This window comes from Schistocerca americana, chromosome 4, assembly GCF_021461395.2.
Source record: "Schistocerca americana isolate TAMUIC-IGC-003095 chromosome 4, iqSchAmer2.1, whole genome shotgun sequence".
Taxonomy (NCBI): Eukaryota; Metazoa; Arthropoda; class Insecta; order Orthoptera; family Acrididae; genus Schistocerca; species Schistocerca americana.
The window spans coordinates 404,559,586-404,577,393 of record NC_060122.1 but is presented as its reverse complement, the minus strand read 5'-3'; positions in this window follow the sequence as shown (position 1 = coordinate 404,577,393).

Sequence of the window (17,808 nt, the reverse complement as noted above, 5' to 3'; positions counted from 1 at the left end):
GCACCTGAGTGAACGTATGCCTGCGAGAGTGGAAGCTGTCATGAAGGCTAAGAGTGGGCCAACATCATGTTGAATTCCAGCATTACCGATGGAGGGTGCCACGAACTTGTAAGTCATTTTCAGCCAGGTGTCCGGATACTTTTGATCACATAGTGCACTCTACACTAGTGAAGCAGCGGGCGCTTATCTAGCATTATATAACTAAGGGACTATAATTTTACTGATGATCCGTCCGATGTTAGTTAATTTATTTGATGTGGGATGTGAAACACAATAACAAATTGCTGGTATCAATAATAATCGTTATATAAACTTTCCTCCTCATCTCATATTCCCGTTTCTGCAATTCTTCCCCTCAAAAGGTAGAGAGTAGACACAGCAGATTCAGTGTGATAATTAAACGTGTCTTTTGTTTGTATGTTGCACACCACTGCTCCGTGTAGTTGGACCACTTCTCAGCGTTATTTACAATCAGGATTCCCTTCAAATTGTCCCTATCAGCCGACACTTCACACAGAGTAGATGAGGGTGAGACTAACTTGCGTAAAGTACTTGTGTCCTGACTTCAGTGAGACAGGGAAAGAAATGAAAGTCCAAGCTATGTGGCACCAGCATCGTCTACTCCATATAGAATCCGTTTACCAAATTCCAAGCATTCTTTCGATACAAAAAAAGAGAGAAAAAAGGAAACACCAGGTGATTTTAATTTGACAGTAGGTATCATAGTTTGTTGAAGATCGTGAGTGAAGCAGTCTGGCAAGTTTCTGGTATGCTTGTGGAGTTTAAGTGGTAACACCATAGTAATGGCCTGAACAGTCGTTTCCTTGACAGTTTTTTCTGAGAGGGAAAGGTGATAGACAAACAATACTTGTATAGATATTGAGCATGTATTTGAGCATACTACAAAATGTTTTTGTCCGGAAATATTACGAAATCGTGACAATGCAGCGAATTTCCCTGGTCATGTTCAATTTGTGGCGATCAGCGGCACATACTATAACTGGTGCCGATCTGCATCTGGAAAAAAAGAAAAAAAAGCTCTATGTAATCCATGTGAGTGTACCTAGTGAAATGTGAGTGTACCTACTGAACCGCATAGGGATGTTAGTAATATTGATCTTTGTGTAACTGGTGAGTGTTTGAATGAAGTCGTTCAATTTTCAGCAAAAAAGGACAATCATTTGATAGGATATATGGTTTGGATTTACCAGCTGAAAAAGCCCTATGTGATTCACTTTGAAATGTTATTTCAAAGCTGAGGTTAAATTTTCGAATAAAAAGATTGAAACTTACTGGCATTTTAAAACTGTGTGCCGGACCGAGACTCGAGCTGGGGACCTTGGCCTTTCGTGGGCAACTGCTCTCCAAACTGAGCTATTCAACCACGACTGACGTCCACTCTTCACAGCTTCACTTCTGGCATTACGTCGCCTCCTGGGCAGGAGGTACTGGCGGAAGTAAAGCTATGACGAGGGACCGTGAGTCGTGCTTGGGTAGCTCACGTGATGGAGCACTTGCCTGCGAAAGGCAAAAGTCTCATGTTCGAGTCTCGGTCCGGCACACAGTTTTAATCTGTCAGGAAGTTTCGTATCAGCGCACACCCCGCTGCAGAAAGGAAAAATTTCATTCTCAAAAAGATTGAAAATTTTTGGTTTTAAAAATAATGTTCCGAGAAAAACGCGTTTGAATTTTTGAAACGTGTTAAAGAAGAAACGAAAATTCTACTTTTAGAAAACTCTCACTATTAATCTGTTATCCCAGGACTGGTCTGTCATGTTGTTGCCTTTGGATAGAAATCAGATCCACTAGTTTATCACAGAACGATTGAAGTATCAGTCGTGGAAATTCCACGAACTCGCAAAATTTTTCAATTCCGTTTAGCCCTACTCGAAACAGGCGCTTTGCTAGGACGATTCGTCGACTGATTTCATGTGCGTTCTGTATACACTTGCTCCATGATATAACAACTTCTGCGCAGTTTGAACAAGCAGCAATTGTGAAGTCGAACCCTCGAGGACTTTACTCTTACAACGTGATGTCTGCTGTGTTCGTTTTACATTTCACGCACTGAGAAATAACAGAGATAACGGTAAGAAAATTTATAATGATATAGCTCAATCCGTAATTAACAGCAAAATCCTGTTTACTGTCTTCCAATTTCTTAGCAGAGGCACTGTCTCTTTCTAAACGGTTCTCAGTCTGATATTTGTTCTTTGGACACTTTGATAATTGCTGCATCCACGCCGAGTTGGTTACCGTGTTTTCGTACCTTTTATGCCCGAGTACAGTTTCTTTACCACACCTTCTTAGTTAATAGACAATACTGTATTCTATAAGATCACAAATAAACTATCATAAGTCAATACTGCACACAAAAATCAAAATTCGGAGCGGAATAATTGTCTTGTACACTACTGACACTTGTTGATGAAAAGCTAACGTATTATTGTTTTAAAATGCTTCGAACTATACCCAGACGCTACTGCGAGTATCGACAAGGCGCAGGTAGGCTGCAGGTCATCCGAGGCACTAGAGTAGTAAGTTCGGATTTCTATAGCACAATTTCTTTTCAGTGCTTCGTCTTTTTGCCTCCTATTTTACAAGGTTCACAACATCTTTTAAGCCAATAAAAATGATTTTTTGAAAAATCTAGTGTGGTGTTGTCCCTTAAAGTTCGAGAGTATAAACAGAAAAGTTATTTGTGCATAGAAGAAAACGCGTAATGCGCAACGGACAGACCAGCACTGACGGCGCAGATGGAACCTGAACGACGTACACAGTGAGGCAGCGGAGACAAACGGAGCACAAATTGGCGAGCTTCCGAGCAGGTAGTCGGTTTCGAGTCATGATGCAAACAGACAAATGCTCGCCGCCGAGCCTGCTTAATTATATCGTCATTGGGACCAGTCGGGCGTGCTCTGGCCAAACAAGCGGCCGTGCGCGGCCTATTAGCATACGACACAGCGCATAATGCGCAGCCGCGCCGCGCCGCGCTGCCTAACCTCTCCTTGTCCCACGGATTCTCTTTGTCTTCTCGACCCCTTGCCTCAATACGGCATGCTCGCCTCGACGGTTGCCCCGCGGAGAAGCGCTACACACTAGCCAGCAAGTTCAGTCTCACTAAGCTCTCCATATTGATGCCCGCGGACGGCGGACATTTCAGATGTTCGTGCTCTCTGGTGCTGAATATGTAACGAAAGTCTCTACACGCTGTGTAGGAAATGGTCTCGACTTACACACTGAATGCAAGAGTGCACATATCACCGTCCAGTGCCTTATGGTCTGTGTTGATTCAGAACACATGTTGCGTTTTGTACTGACTGTATAATGCTCAGTTTAGCTGGATCCAACAGTTGTTTGTGCTTGCCGACCTCCGTAACGAAACTCAGCTAATTAAGACTGTACGACTCCCATTCGTTTCCTGAATTATTATTTTATTTCCTTAACCAAACCGGAACAGACTCATTGTTGAGCCAATCGGTATGATCACGTCTGGAACGCTTGGAACGTAATATGGCAGCCATTTTGTGTGATAAGGGTCCGATAAGTCTATGTGTCTACGTACAGATCACGTAATTCTCGTAAATTTCGGGCCTGTCGATTGTGGACGCGGAACTAGTGACTGACAGTTTCCCAGACGAATACCATTGGGCCAAGTTCAGGCAAAGGTAATGGTCAAATTATCAATGTGTGCTCACTATCAAGTATTTCAAATCACTAGAACACGATATTGCCCTTGGGACACTGACAATTATCCTGATGGAGATGTCACAAACGTCGGAGAAAACATCTACCTATACGTGTACATCTACACTCAACAACACGCCTTGTAGTGTGTGGTACTTTATCTACATCTGTCAGTACCCTTTTTTTCTGTTCCAGTCGAGAGTAGTACCATTTTGGTAAGCCTCTGTATGATCTCGAATAGCTCTGATTTTACTGTCATCGGCTTTTCGTGAGATACTCTTAGGAGGAAGCGATATGTCGGCTGGCTCTTGTAAGAAGTCCGCCCTGATAGCTGAGTGGTCAGCGTGACGGATTGCCGTCCTACGGGTCCGGGTTCGGTTCCTGGCTGGGTCGGAGATTTTCTCCGCTTAGGGACTGGGTGTTGTGTTGCCCTCATCATCATTTCATCCCCATCCGGCGCGCAGGTCGCCCAATGTGACGTCGAATGTAATAAGACCTGCACAAAGGCGGCCGGACCTACCCCGTAAGGAGCCTCCCAGCCAATGACGCCAAACGCTCATTTCCATTTTCCTTGTAGGAAAGGATGCTCCCGAAATTTTAAAAGTAAACCACACTGTGACGCAGAATACCGTATTTTACTGCCTGCCACTGATGTTGGTCGAGCATATCCGTGACGCTTTCCCACTTACTAAGAAATGGACCTTTAACGAAACGTGCTGCCCTTCTTTGAATCATCTCTGTTTACACTATCAATTCTATCTGATACGGATTCCAAACCAATGAGCGTTATTCAAGCATTGTTCGAACGAGGGTTTCATAAGCTACCTCCTTTGTGGGTGGACCACATTTCATGAGAATTCTTCCAACCAACATCAGTCAGGCATCTGCTGTCGCTCCACTAAACGACGCTCAATAGGTATACTCATAGATATTTTATGAGTGTAAATTCTTCCAGTGATTATTCTGTAATCATACATTAATGAGTCTTTCTGCCTATTGCTGTGGAATACATTACATTTGTTTATGGTGAGGGTCAGTAGTCAAACTCTGCACCAAGCGTCGATCCTCTCCAAGTCTCCCTACATTCTGTTACAGTTTTATAGCGTTGCGACTTTTATGGATATAACAGCATCATCCGCGAAAAGCCTCATGGAAATTCCGACGTTATTCACTAGGTCGTTTATACATATTGAGGTGGCAAACTGCCCTTCAGCGTTCAGTTTGTTAATTGTCGCCGCTCGGCCATGATCACGGCGGTGAGTTTTTCACTTGGATCATCTGGGTATAAATGACACGTCCGCCAATTCACTGCCCTCTTATACCTGGCGCCATCTGAGAATGTACTTATCGCTCCTTTCTAATATCGTGTCGGACCTCCTTTTGCCCGATGTAGTGCTGCAACTCAACGTGGCATGGACTCAAGTCGTTGGACTTCCTCTGCAGAAATACTGAGTCATGCTATCTCTATACGTATCCATAATAGCGAAAGTTTTGACGGTGCAGGATTTTGTACACGAACTGACCTTTCATTTATGTCCCATAAATGTTCCATGGGATTCACATCGGGCGATCTGGATGGCCAAATTAATAGCTCGAACTGTCCAGAATTTTCTTCAAACCAATAGCGAACAATTGTGACACAGTGACATGGCGCATTGTCGTCCATAAAAATTCCATCTTTGTTTGGTAACATGAAGTCCACGAATGGCTGCAAATGGTCTCCAAGTAGCCGAACATAACCATTTCCAGTGAATGCTCAGTTAAGGTCGACCAGAGGACCAAGTCCATTCCATGTAAACACACTCCACTTTATCATGGAGTCACCACCACCTTGCAATGCCCATTGTTGACAATTTGGATCCATGGTAATGTGGGGTCTGTGCCACACTTGAGCCCTACCATCAGTTCTTACCAACTGAAATCGGAGCGCAACTGAGCAGGCCACTGTTTTCCTGCCGTCTGAGGTCCAACCGATGTGGACACGAGCCCAGAAGAGGCGCTGTAGGCGATGTCGTGCTGTCAGCAAAGGCATTCGCGTTGGTCGTCTGCTGCCTAGCAAATCGTCTGCTGCCTAGCAAACTAATGCAAAATTCAGCAGCACTGTCGTAACGAATGCATTCATCGTACGTCCCAAATTGATTTCTTTGGTTATTTCACGCAGTGTTGCTTGTCTGCAAGCATGAAACTCTACGCGAATGCCGCTGCTCTCGGTCGTTAAGCGAAGACCATCGGTCACTGCGTTGTCGTTGGTGAAGGGTGACACCTCAGATACGATATGCTTGTCACACTCTTGACACTGTGGCTCTCAGAGTACTAAATTCCTTAACGATTTCGAAATGCAATGTCTCATACGTCTAGCTCCAACTGCCCTTCAGCGTTCAGTTAACTGTCGTCGCTCGGCCATGATCACGGGTATAAGTGACACCTCCGCCAATTCACTGCCCTCTTATACCTGGCGCCATCTGAGTATGTACTTATCGTTATCCCATAGCTTTCGTCGCCTTAGTGTATGTTGTGAAAAGTAATGTTCCAATGACAGTCCATTGGGGAACGCTCGATGTTACTTCTACAGTTGAAGATTTCGTTCCCTTAAGAACAATTTGCAGTGTGCTGCCGCTAGGAACTCTTCAGTCCAAACAGCTAGTCTCACATTCCGTACGCTCGCATTTTGTCAGGCAACATAGCGACCAGTTATCAAACGCCTTCTGGAAGTCAATGACACGCATCAACCTGGACGGTGGTAACAACTGCTTTCTGAGTCTCGTGGACGAAGAGAGCGATCTGTGTTCCACATGATAGTTTTCTTCAGAATCCACGTTGATTTCTGCAGAGGATATTTTCCATAATACGCTAGCGTAAAGCATGTTCCGTCTTTGTACAGTAGTCCGACGTCACCAGCATAGGCTTATAGTTTTGTGCATCTGTTCGACGACGTTTCTTGTAAACGTGAAGACCTCTGTTGTGTTGGCAGAAGAGCCAACACCGTGTAGCTAGAGGAGGCCGAAATGCACGCGTTTAAGCTCACGCAAACTGGCGCGAGGTCTGGAACAGGACAATGTAATTAATATAGCCAATAAGGTACGTTGCTGCTGGAATACTTAACTTTAATCTATAATTGGTGTACATCGCTCTTGACGGTACATGTTTTACAATCTCAATATTAACTGGTAATGGCGCCTTGCTAGGTCGCAGCAAATGACGTAGCTGAAGGCTATGCTAACTATCGTCTCGGCAAATGAGAGCGTATTTGTCATTGATCCATCTCTGGCAAAGTCTGCTGTACAACTGGGCGAGTGCTAGGACGTCTCACTAGACCTGCCGTGTGGTGGCGCTCGGTCTGCAATCACTGACAGTGGCGACACGTGGGTCCGACGTATACTAACGGACCGCGGCCGATTTAAAGGCTACCACCTAGCAAGTGTGGTGTCTGGCGGTGACACCACAACCTCCGCTTTTTGTCAATCACTAGGAGTGATTTGCCGCTCCAGGGACCTACGGAACGCTGCTGCTAGAAGGGGGGGTTCCCAAACTCCACTTATAATACTGGTATCACAACAGCTCCAGTTGAGTGATTTCGGTTGCTTTTCTGTACCTTAGTCACTTATTTCGATATTTGTCATTTTGACGTTTGTGCAACGATTTTGAGAATAACGGTGGTACGATCTTCGTCAGTGGAACAGAACTAAGGAATTAACCTTAAATGTTCTACCAAGAAGTAACGGAAGAATCCATCAATAAGGAATTTAGTATTTCGGGCTTCTGTCTGTCATTATTCGTTTCAGTGCTTTTATTCTCAGCGTGTCTGTTCAGATATTCTCAATTCTTTTACTCATTTAACACAGAATCATACCATTATTAGGCTTTACTATTAGATCGTTAGACAGCTGTTTTAGTTTCGTTCAGTTTCTGTTTGTTTATGAGACTTTGGATACATTTCAGTTTGCAGTAAAGCCTGTTACCTTTCGATGCAGCTGTCTAGCACGGCTGCCAAACCATGGTGGGACAACTTTATTGTGCACATACCATTTGTACTCAATATTTTCAGAACTGGAGGTGAATCTTTCATTTGGACCTCTCAGATATTTTGAATTATGTTCCTGACTTCATATGCTGCACAGAATCATCTTCCTACCTTTCTTTACATTCCAATTTACAGCCTTATTCAGTGATGCACCGACTTTATGATCACCAATTCTCAAGTCTATGCTAACTGATTCGAAATGTTCGGGTCAGTTGGCCACCAGGAGAGCTAAGATGTTACCCTCACGAGTCGGTTTTTAACTGATCAAGATAATTTTCGGCTGCGGCGCAGAAACTTTACATGCGATTCCGTTCCCTACTAGCCGCCCTGATCACCTGTGTCTACTTGTTTGTAGCTGGTTGGTTGAACTCGGCCGCTAATACTATAATACGACCACGAAATTTATCTTCTCCAAGATATCACCCAAATGTTTCGTCGGTACTGCTCCAGAGACAGGGGTTCTACATGGTGGGACAAATGAAAGTGATCCGTATAACAGAGCTTCAGAGTAAAAATAAACACAGTAGAGGAAAAGAAATACGGAACCAACCTGACTATAGTATCGTTAAAAGTGACTAACATTCGTGTCTTTGCATTTTTGGGCCCTGGTCAGCTAGTTGCCGAAGGCCGATCAAAGCTGGGTTGCTGGAATTGCTCATCCGAAAAGTTTTGTTGCGATACACTTTAGACTTGAGAGCTTCCCACACATAGTAATCGCGCACTGATAGATCAGATGACTTGGGTCACCAGCTGGCGCCGTGACCAAACTGACCTCTGCTAACGGCTCTGGCAGGCGTGAAGACTGTGCAAATGTGCTACAAGGTTCCGCCGGCCGTACGGGCAGTAGTTCCATCCTGCTGGAGGTAACTGTAGGTCCTATCCTTCTCCGTTACTACTGCCACAAATGGTTTCAAAATGTAGGCAATGTAAAACGCGGAAGCGTCTGACGAAAGAAGATGGGACGAATAACGTGGCGCGAGACACTGCACACCAAACACCGAACTTCTGATCAGGATTCTCCGCTACTGAGAACATGTGATACTGTGAGTTCATCTAACAACTCAGGTGAAACCAGTCTTCGTCAGCCATAAAGAACAGATCCCTTTCCAAGCCACGCATTGTTATTTCAGTGAAAAGCTGTTCACAAAACTGGAGGTGCTGAATAACATCTGCTGATTTTAATGAATGAACAACAGACGCTCGGTAAGAGTGCATGAGCATGTCGTGGTAGAGTATTCGCCTGCAAGGACAACGTGCTGTGCCGTTCTCTTGTGACAGGTGTCGCTTTGATTTGGTAGGACTCTGAAACATTTTCTGGTGAACTGAACCTACATTTTCTGGACACGGGCACTTTTCGGAATTTTTTTTTTTTTTTTACTTGTTCAAAACAGATCCTGTCTGACGCCATTTTCGCACTTAGCGTTGCGTGGCATTCTTTGCTGGCACTTTGACACCATAAAACTTCTCTGCAAACAACTGACCACACTGTTTCCACAAATTCGTTGCCACGTAACTTTCAACAACGAACACTCGCTGTTTCATTGTGAGTACCATCGTCCTCTTTGCACTACTCCACTCACACTGACACGGCCGCACTACGCTCTGAACCGCTGTGGATCAAGTGGTGTGCGTATACGTGATGTGCGCTACGCAGGGTGTTGTTATAAGCATACATTCACGTCCAGTCGTACGCACTCTCCAGACCACTTTTATTTACCCCACCGTGTATAAAAACTTCAAGTTATGGCTAAAATGGCTGTGAGCACTATGCGACTTAACTGCTGTGGTCATCAGTCACCTAGAACTAATTAATCCTAACTAACCTAAGGACATCATACACATCCATACCTAAGGCAGGATTCGAAACTGCGACCGTAGCGGTCGCTCGGCTCCAGACTGTAGCGCCTAGAACCGCACGGCCACTCCGGCCGGCTCAAGTTATTATGTCTATCCATCTTTAACATTTCTGTTTCTCCAAATTATTGCACACTCGTTATCCGCTATCTCACTAGACATTACCGTGTTAGTTACGGGTGTTAACACGCTTACTTCATCAGTGTTCAGCATATTTTTCCAATCGGAATGTAGAATTCTGTTGCCGTTAACATTTGGTTTCAAGCAACATTCTGTCCCCTTTTCATGGACGCACCTAAATTAAGAATATCTTCCTCCAATTTGCTATTATGAATGCTACTTTGATTAACTGGTCGTATATTTTTCCCTGTCTCAACTGACGATGTAACTAAACGGGCCTATGGACTGATTTCTCCAATCCAAAAACCCACACGTTTACGCCACAGAAACTGGTATAGGCAAGCGTATTCATGTATAGAAATATGTAAACAGGTAGAATACTACGGCGCTGCGGTCGGCAACGCCTATATAAGACAACAAGTGTGGGGCGCAATTGTTAGGTTGTTTACTGCTGCTTCAGTGGCAGGTTATTAAGATTTAAGTGAGTTTGAACGTGGTGTTGTAGGCGGCGCAAGAGCGATGGGATACAGCATCTCCGAGGTAGCGATTCAGTGTACCCTGAATATCTGGAATTCAGTATAACATCAAATCATCCACATCGCTGAGGCCGGAAAAAGACCCTGCAAGAATTGGATCAATGGCGACTGACGAGAATCGTTCAACGTGACAGAAGCACCCTTCCGAAAGTTGCTGCAAACTGCTGGGCCATGAACAAGTGTCAGCGTGCGAACCATTCAACAAAACACCATCTATATGGGGTTTCGGGGAGGCTCACTCGTGTACCCTTGATGACTGCACGACATAAATCTTGTCCCCTCAACACCGAGATTGGACTGTTAATGACTGGTAACATATTGCCTGGTCGGACGAGTCTCGTTTGAAATTGTATCGAGCTAATGAGCGTGTCGGGTATGGATCAAACTCATGAATGCAGGAACCTGAATGTCGGCAGGGGACTGTTCAAGCTGGTAGAAGCTCCGAAGTGGTGTGGACCGTTTGCAGTTGGAATGACATGAGACCCTTGATACGTCTAGATACGACTCTGACAGGTGACACGTCCGTAAGCATCCTGTATGATGACCTGCATCCATTGATGTCCATTGTGCATTGCGACGGACTTAGGCAATTCCAGCAGGACAATGAGACACCCGACACGTCCAGAATTGTTAAAGAGTGGCTCCAGGAACACTCTTCTGAGTTTAAACACTTCCACTGGCCACCAAGCTCCGCAGACATGAATGTTGAACATATCTGGGATGCCTTGCAACGTGATGTTCAGAAGAGATCTCCACACGTCGTAGTCTTATTGATTTATGGACAGCCCGCAGGGTTATGGTTCAAATGGCTCTGAGCGCTATGGGACTTAAATTCTACGGTCATCAGTCCCCTAGAACTTAGAACTAATTAAACCTAACTAACCTAAGGACATCACACACATCCATGCCCGAGGCAGGATTCGAACCTCACAATATTATCTGTATGATTGTTCCAATTTATGTTGTTTGTAAATGTAATCCGTAAGCATTTAGTTTAAAAAAAAAAAAATGGTTCAAATGGCTCTGAGCACAATGGGACTTAACATCTGTGGTCATCAGTCCCCTAGAACTTAGAACTACTTAAACCTAACTAACCTAAGGACATCACACACATCCATGCCCGAGGCAGGATTCGAACCTGCGACCGTAGCAGTCGCACGGGTATTTAGTTTAACTACGTCCTTTACATTTGCGTTGTTTATCTTATTTTAGTACACAGTTTCATCATTTAGTTTCAATTGCCACTTGTCGCACCATACAGATGTCTTACCTAAATCATTTCACAATTGATTTTCTAATGAGTTTACCAGACATTAAATCACTTCACCATCAGCAAGCAATCTAAGAACGCTTCTTAAATTATCTTCTAAATCATTTATGTAGATTAAGAATAGCAGAATAGCAGAGGCCCTACAACACTTCCTCGGTGAAAGCCAGATATTGCTTCTGTTTTGCTCAGTAACTTTCTGTTAGTTACTACGAACTGTGACCTCTCTGACGGGAAATCACGAATCCAGTCTTGCTTATGAGACCTAATCTGTAGGCACGCAGTTTAACTGGCATGGTTTCCATGAAACCTGTGGTAGAAAACGAAGACGGCATGACAGCTGTAAACTACATGAACATGACTGTAAATCACTTGCGCCCTTCTTGCTAGACGTTTAGCCGTAGGCGTGAGTCGAGCGCACGGGCAACCAGCATCAGCAGCACCTACAGCTTCTGCCCCTGTTTCATTCACTGCTCTAGAGTGCTTTCGCGAAGGCGTAAATAATAGCATTGTATGTAGCTGTGTTACTGTAGTCCGATTAAAATTACTTGATAGTTGACATTCACGCTTTGGAGCTGGTTTCTGTCAGTTAGAGCTCTCAACGTGATGCCAGAACTGTTCGCCGTCGCCACACAGTCACAACAGGCGGTCAGGTCACTTCCAGTGCCTTACCCGGCTTTCTTGGTTGAAGTGTTTGGATCCCTAATCCAGGATCTGGCGCTTTTATTTCGTATTTCATCGTACATGGTAAACACACGAAAAACAACACACACAGGCACACAAAGATGCTAACGAAATACACACGTTTCATACACAGCAGTAATCAAACACTACTGGATCCTTCTGCAGAAGACGCGGTTCAGCGTTATTTATTAGGTTATCATAATCGCGGAGCTTGGCTTACATTAGAAAGCTTCGCACGACGTTATGTGAATCCGTATTTCAGAAGGCTGCAGCCCATCGTTGTGACTGGACCACTAAAATCATAAAAATAAAAATCTCGTGTAGTGCATTGTTTAGCTTAGAAATCTTGCGTGTAGGTCGTCGGTTCGAATTTCGTCAAAAGCACCTAAATTTTTTTTGTAAATTATAGATTGCAGCAATCAGTCGTCCTATTTTAAATTTTATAGTGCAGATCTAGATTTCGGCTAGAAACTAGCCATTCTCAATGCACTATTATTTTCGCTCAATGTATGTAAGTCCGATCAACAATGACTTACATACATTGAGCGAAAATAATAGTGCACTGAGAATGGCTAATTTCTAGCCGAAATCTAGATCTGCACTATAAAATTTAAAATAGGACGACTGATTGCTGCGATCTATAATTTACAAGTCAATATAACAGTCGCTGAGTGCAACAGCTTTCTGAATGGAAGGCAACCTGATAAATTCTTTTTGTTTCTAAATTTAATCAAAAGCCTTACTATTTTTTTCAATGAATTCGTTTAAATATATTTGTTTTATTTTTAATACTTTACCGCCTCATTTTCATCGTCGTATTGACTTTTTTTCCTATCATTCTGTTTTCGTTTGGAATTTGCCTTTCGTCGCCTGTAATCAACCAACTGACAACCAGGACTGCTCATCCATTAGTAACGCGGCAGCTCGTGAAGACAGTGTAAAGATAGGTTTAGGTAACCAATGATAGCGAGAAATTACAGTTCGCTTTTCGCGCTGAAACTGAAATTTATCTATTAGGTTGGTTGGCTGGTAGATCAGGGGGGAGGGGACCAAACAGCGAGGTCATCGGTGCTATCGGATTATGGAAAGATTGGAAAGGAAGTCGGCCGTGCCCTCTCAATGGAACCATACCGGCAGTTGCCTGAAGCGATTTAGGGAAATCACGGATGGTCGGACGCGGATACGAACCGCCGTCTTCCTGAATGCGAGTCCAATGTGACAGGCACTGCGCAACCGCGCCACCTCACGCGGTGAAATTCATCTATCTTGAGTTCGGTCGTAGAGGTTAACTTTAATCACCGTGAACAAAGAAATCGTAATTTTTTGTTTTGCTGCAGGTTGTTGACCTCCGTTTTCACGGATACATTGCACATCATGAGTTTGTGGTTTGTATTCAGGACTAAAAAACGCGCAGTTCAGTAATTGGTCAATTAAAATCAGCTGTCGACAGAGCATCTCGCATTTCTGACATACTTCGCGGCGGCAGTTTCCAACATAGCTCCGCGTTACACATTAACAGCATTTATGAAGAGACCTGCCGTGTTTGTGTGTCGCCTATAGCCGTGAAAGAAATCAACCATCAAGTAATTTTAATCGCACTATAGTGTCGACTATCTTGTTTTGAATATTATTCGAACATCAGTGTCGCTGAGCGTACTTTGTAGTGTAATGACTAACATATGCAGCTCGTACTGCATCCAGTGTCTACCTTGGTTACTGTATCTCCGTATATACTTTGTGGTTGGTTGGTTGGTTTGGGGAAGGAGACCAGACAGCGTGGTCATCGGTCTCATCGGATTAGGGAAGGATGGGGAAGGAAGTCGGCCGTGCCCTTTCAGAGGAACCATCCCGGCATTTGCCTGGAGTGATTTAGGGAAATCACGGAAAACCTAAATCAGGATGGCCGGACGCGGGATTGAACCTACTTTGTGGTATAAACGAACATTAACTAAAGATGGAGGGATTGCGTTTCTTTAAAGATGCGGGGCAAATGGCCACTGTGCGGACACAGCTGGAAGCTGTACTAGCCACGGTAGATACAGTAGGCTTTAGCATTTTGCCTTTTGCTGCACTGGACTAGGGGCACCTGAGTGTAATTCATAGGCACCTCTGGTGCCTATAAGACCGCCGGGTATCGCTGATATGACGGCGCCTTCCGATTCGCTCGTCCTGGCTGGTCGATATTCACCTGATGATGAATGGCCAACAAAGGTGGGATTGTGAATCTGTGGAAGGAAGGTAAAAGTGGGGACTGCTCACACTGTCACCTCACTCCTCACAAGCAGATTTGGGGTATTGCCCATATTGACCGCAGGGGGGGGGGGGGGGTGCACCCAGCTGCAAATAATGCCCCTTGTCGACACAAATAACGTCTGCCACCTGGGTTGAGAGGATATCCTCGGTTGTACAGGCGGATGGTTGCTTTGGTAAAGTCAGTAGAAACGAAGACCACGTGTCGCAGCGTCGTTACCGGAACCGATCGCGGTCCTTTGGTTTGAAGCACAGTGGAAGACTAAACTCGGAGGTATTACGTGCAGGTAGCGAAGTACACTGAAGAGTCGAGCATGCGGAAGCGCCGATCCGGTCGCAGGTTCGAATCCTGCTTACAGGCAGTACACTCGGAGGGTGCTCCAGATCTAGTACAGAGTCTGCCTACACTACGCTTGTCCATCCTCTCCCTCAGTACTGCTATGTAGTGTGGGATCGACATCAGATAGAATTGACGGTGGACATCGAAAGAGTCTAAAGAAAGGCAGCTCCTTCTGTATTATCGCTAAATAGACAGAGAATGTCACAGATACGATAGATGAGTTGGAGTGGCAGTCATCCGAACAAAGGTGTTTTTCGTGGCGGTGATCTTTCCACGAAATTTCAGTCTCAGAATTTCTCCACAGAATGCGAAAACATATAGTTGACACGAATTTACACAGGGAGAAATGATCATTGTTGTTCTTGACGTGGTCTTCAGTCCAGAGACTGAATTATCATTATAATAAAATAACAGAAATCGAAGTATGTACAGAGAGATTTAAGTGTTCATTTTTCATGTGCGCTGTTTGGGAGTGGAACGGTAGAAAAATAGTCTGAAGGTGGTTCGTTCAACCCTCTGCCAAGCACTTAATTGGGAATTGCGGAGTACGCAGTATCTGAGAAAAGTAAAGAGACTGGCAACGCTGTGTTCGTCTGCCTGTGTAGACCGGTGTGCTCAACCCTTCCAGATGCTCAGTCAAAGTTTAACCTCCATGCAGCCATCGGATGATTTTTGAGAGCGGCATCAGTGAAGTTGTGCTTTCGTTGCATGATATAAAAGTGGAACACGGAATTTAGAGCAACGTGGCAACTCTGTGCCAGAAAGTTTGGTGTTAAATGCGGAGAATTTGCTATTGTGATCTTTGAAAAGTTGAAACAGAAGTTTAGGGAACAAGTTTTTTGCTGGCGCAAATCATTTTTGGATAGCGGAGATCGCGTTGAAGATTAACCTCACCCAGAGAAATCTTCACCTTGGCAATCTGACGAAATGTCAGATGTGTGTGTGCTCTTGTGAGATTGTTCCCCCTGGACAAACTGTCAACCAAGTGTCTTACAAAGATCTCCTTGAAGGCTCTCAGGAAAAATGTGAATCGACTGAGACCAGACACTGCAGACAAATGGATACTGCATCACGACAACGCCCCATGTCACACGGCGACTTCCATCGCGGAATTTTTGACTTCAAACTGCATTCAAATTTTTTTTCTTTTCCCAAAATTAAAAAAATGACCTGAATTAAAAAGAATGTGACTGACATGTCAAAGGCCCTGTCGCTTGACGCCTTTCGGCACTGCTTCCAAGATTGACTTGTATAGCTTGTATAGCTGCTAAAGAGAACCACTGTGAAGGGGACGATATTGTTATTTGATAAACGTGAAAACTCCTCACACACCTCGTAGTCAAATAGATTAGATGAATGCCCCCTCCTGGCCTACATTTGTGGCGTGGTTCCTTTCATGAATGCGCACCTGGAAACGACTAACAACTTGGTACAAGAAGAAACGTGACCCAACTGAGCAGGCGACATGTTTTCATTGATCCAAGGCCCTACCACGATGATCCCCTGCCCACTGAAATCGTATCTGATGGTCTCATTGGGTCACTATGCGAAAACGTAGCAAGCCACATGTTCAACAATCTACGCTGATAGCTTTTCACTTGCACCTACACCATCACTTGCTACGTCGTCGAATCTACAGACGAAATAAAAGATCATGATTACTTTTGGGTCGCTATGCAACAGTGATTCTGCGTGGTATGGATACTCAAAGTCCTTGGTGGTTTCTGGAACTATGTGGCAGCAGGTGTCTACACATAGTCATCAAAGTATGGGTCAGTGGTTTACAGAGCGGTCAAACCTCTGATCTTCATGTTCTGAGATGAGACTTGGGCATCAAACACCTAATCACCTACTCGTACTATCTTTGTCCTTCAGTCACTTTCCACAGATGCTCACGATAGTAGCATGCGAACAGCCGACTAGCTTCGCCGTTTCCTAGATTCTAATTCTGGGAGATACCATCACCATATTTGATTTTGGCAAACAATCATCACAAAGGAGGAGGAGATTAGTGTCTAACGTCCCGTCGACAACGAGGTCATTAGAGACGGAGCGCAAGCTCGGGTGACGGAAGGATGGGGAAGGAAATCGGCCGTGCCCTTTCAAAGGAACCATCCCGGCATTTGCCTGAAGCGATTTACGGAAATCACGGAAAACCGAAATCAGGATGGCTGGAGACGGGATTGAACCGTCGTCCTCCCGAATGCCAGTCCAGTGTGCTAACCACTGCGCCACCTCGCTCGGTAATCATCACAAAGAATGGTACTTTGTTATACCAGTTCGACATGGTCCAAGAGACGATCAGTTTAACGGTTTTCATCCGTTTCGCCTCGCTTCGTCACAAAAAGAGTAACCTTCAAAGGTGGAGGGTCAACGCAGTGTTGCTTATTTTTTTCAGCAACAGTAGGATTGCACAAAGGGCATGCATACCTGTTGGTAACGTTGTAATCGTTGGATTTTAGGTTTAGAGTACAAATGGAAGAAAGATTTACGCGAAGTAAGAAATGTGTGCGAAAGTCAAATCCTCAGAGGTATGTAGTGGGGTAGTAATGGTAGACTGTAGCTACGTCGGGTCGGCTGATGTCATTTGACGTCTACTCTACCATTCTGACCTCGTTCGAGCCTCGCTCACGCGTCGGTGAGTGCTACAGCAACACGAATGAGTAGACGTTTGCAGAATACAACGACATGACCCTTCTGAAAGGCGAAGTTAATGGAAAAGCTGCTCCTTATCTTTATCAAGATCATTCTCCACGACGTCCGAATGCTTCGCATAGCCTTTTCGCCCTAATTACGTACCGGCTTCGAGAAAGGCTACCGTCAACAGGCGTGAGTATGGTGCTCCAAGGGGACGCCGCACACGCGAACTGGAAGAGGCGGTACTACACCATATTGAAGAGAATCCGTCAGTGACTACAGGAGCAATTTCTTTGGCTAGTAATGAGTGAGTCAGTAAAACAAATGATGCACTGTGTCACGCCTAATCAATTATTTGTGTAAGTGGTCGCATTACCGACGAATTTTCAAATGTAACATGGAAACGGTACGA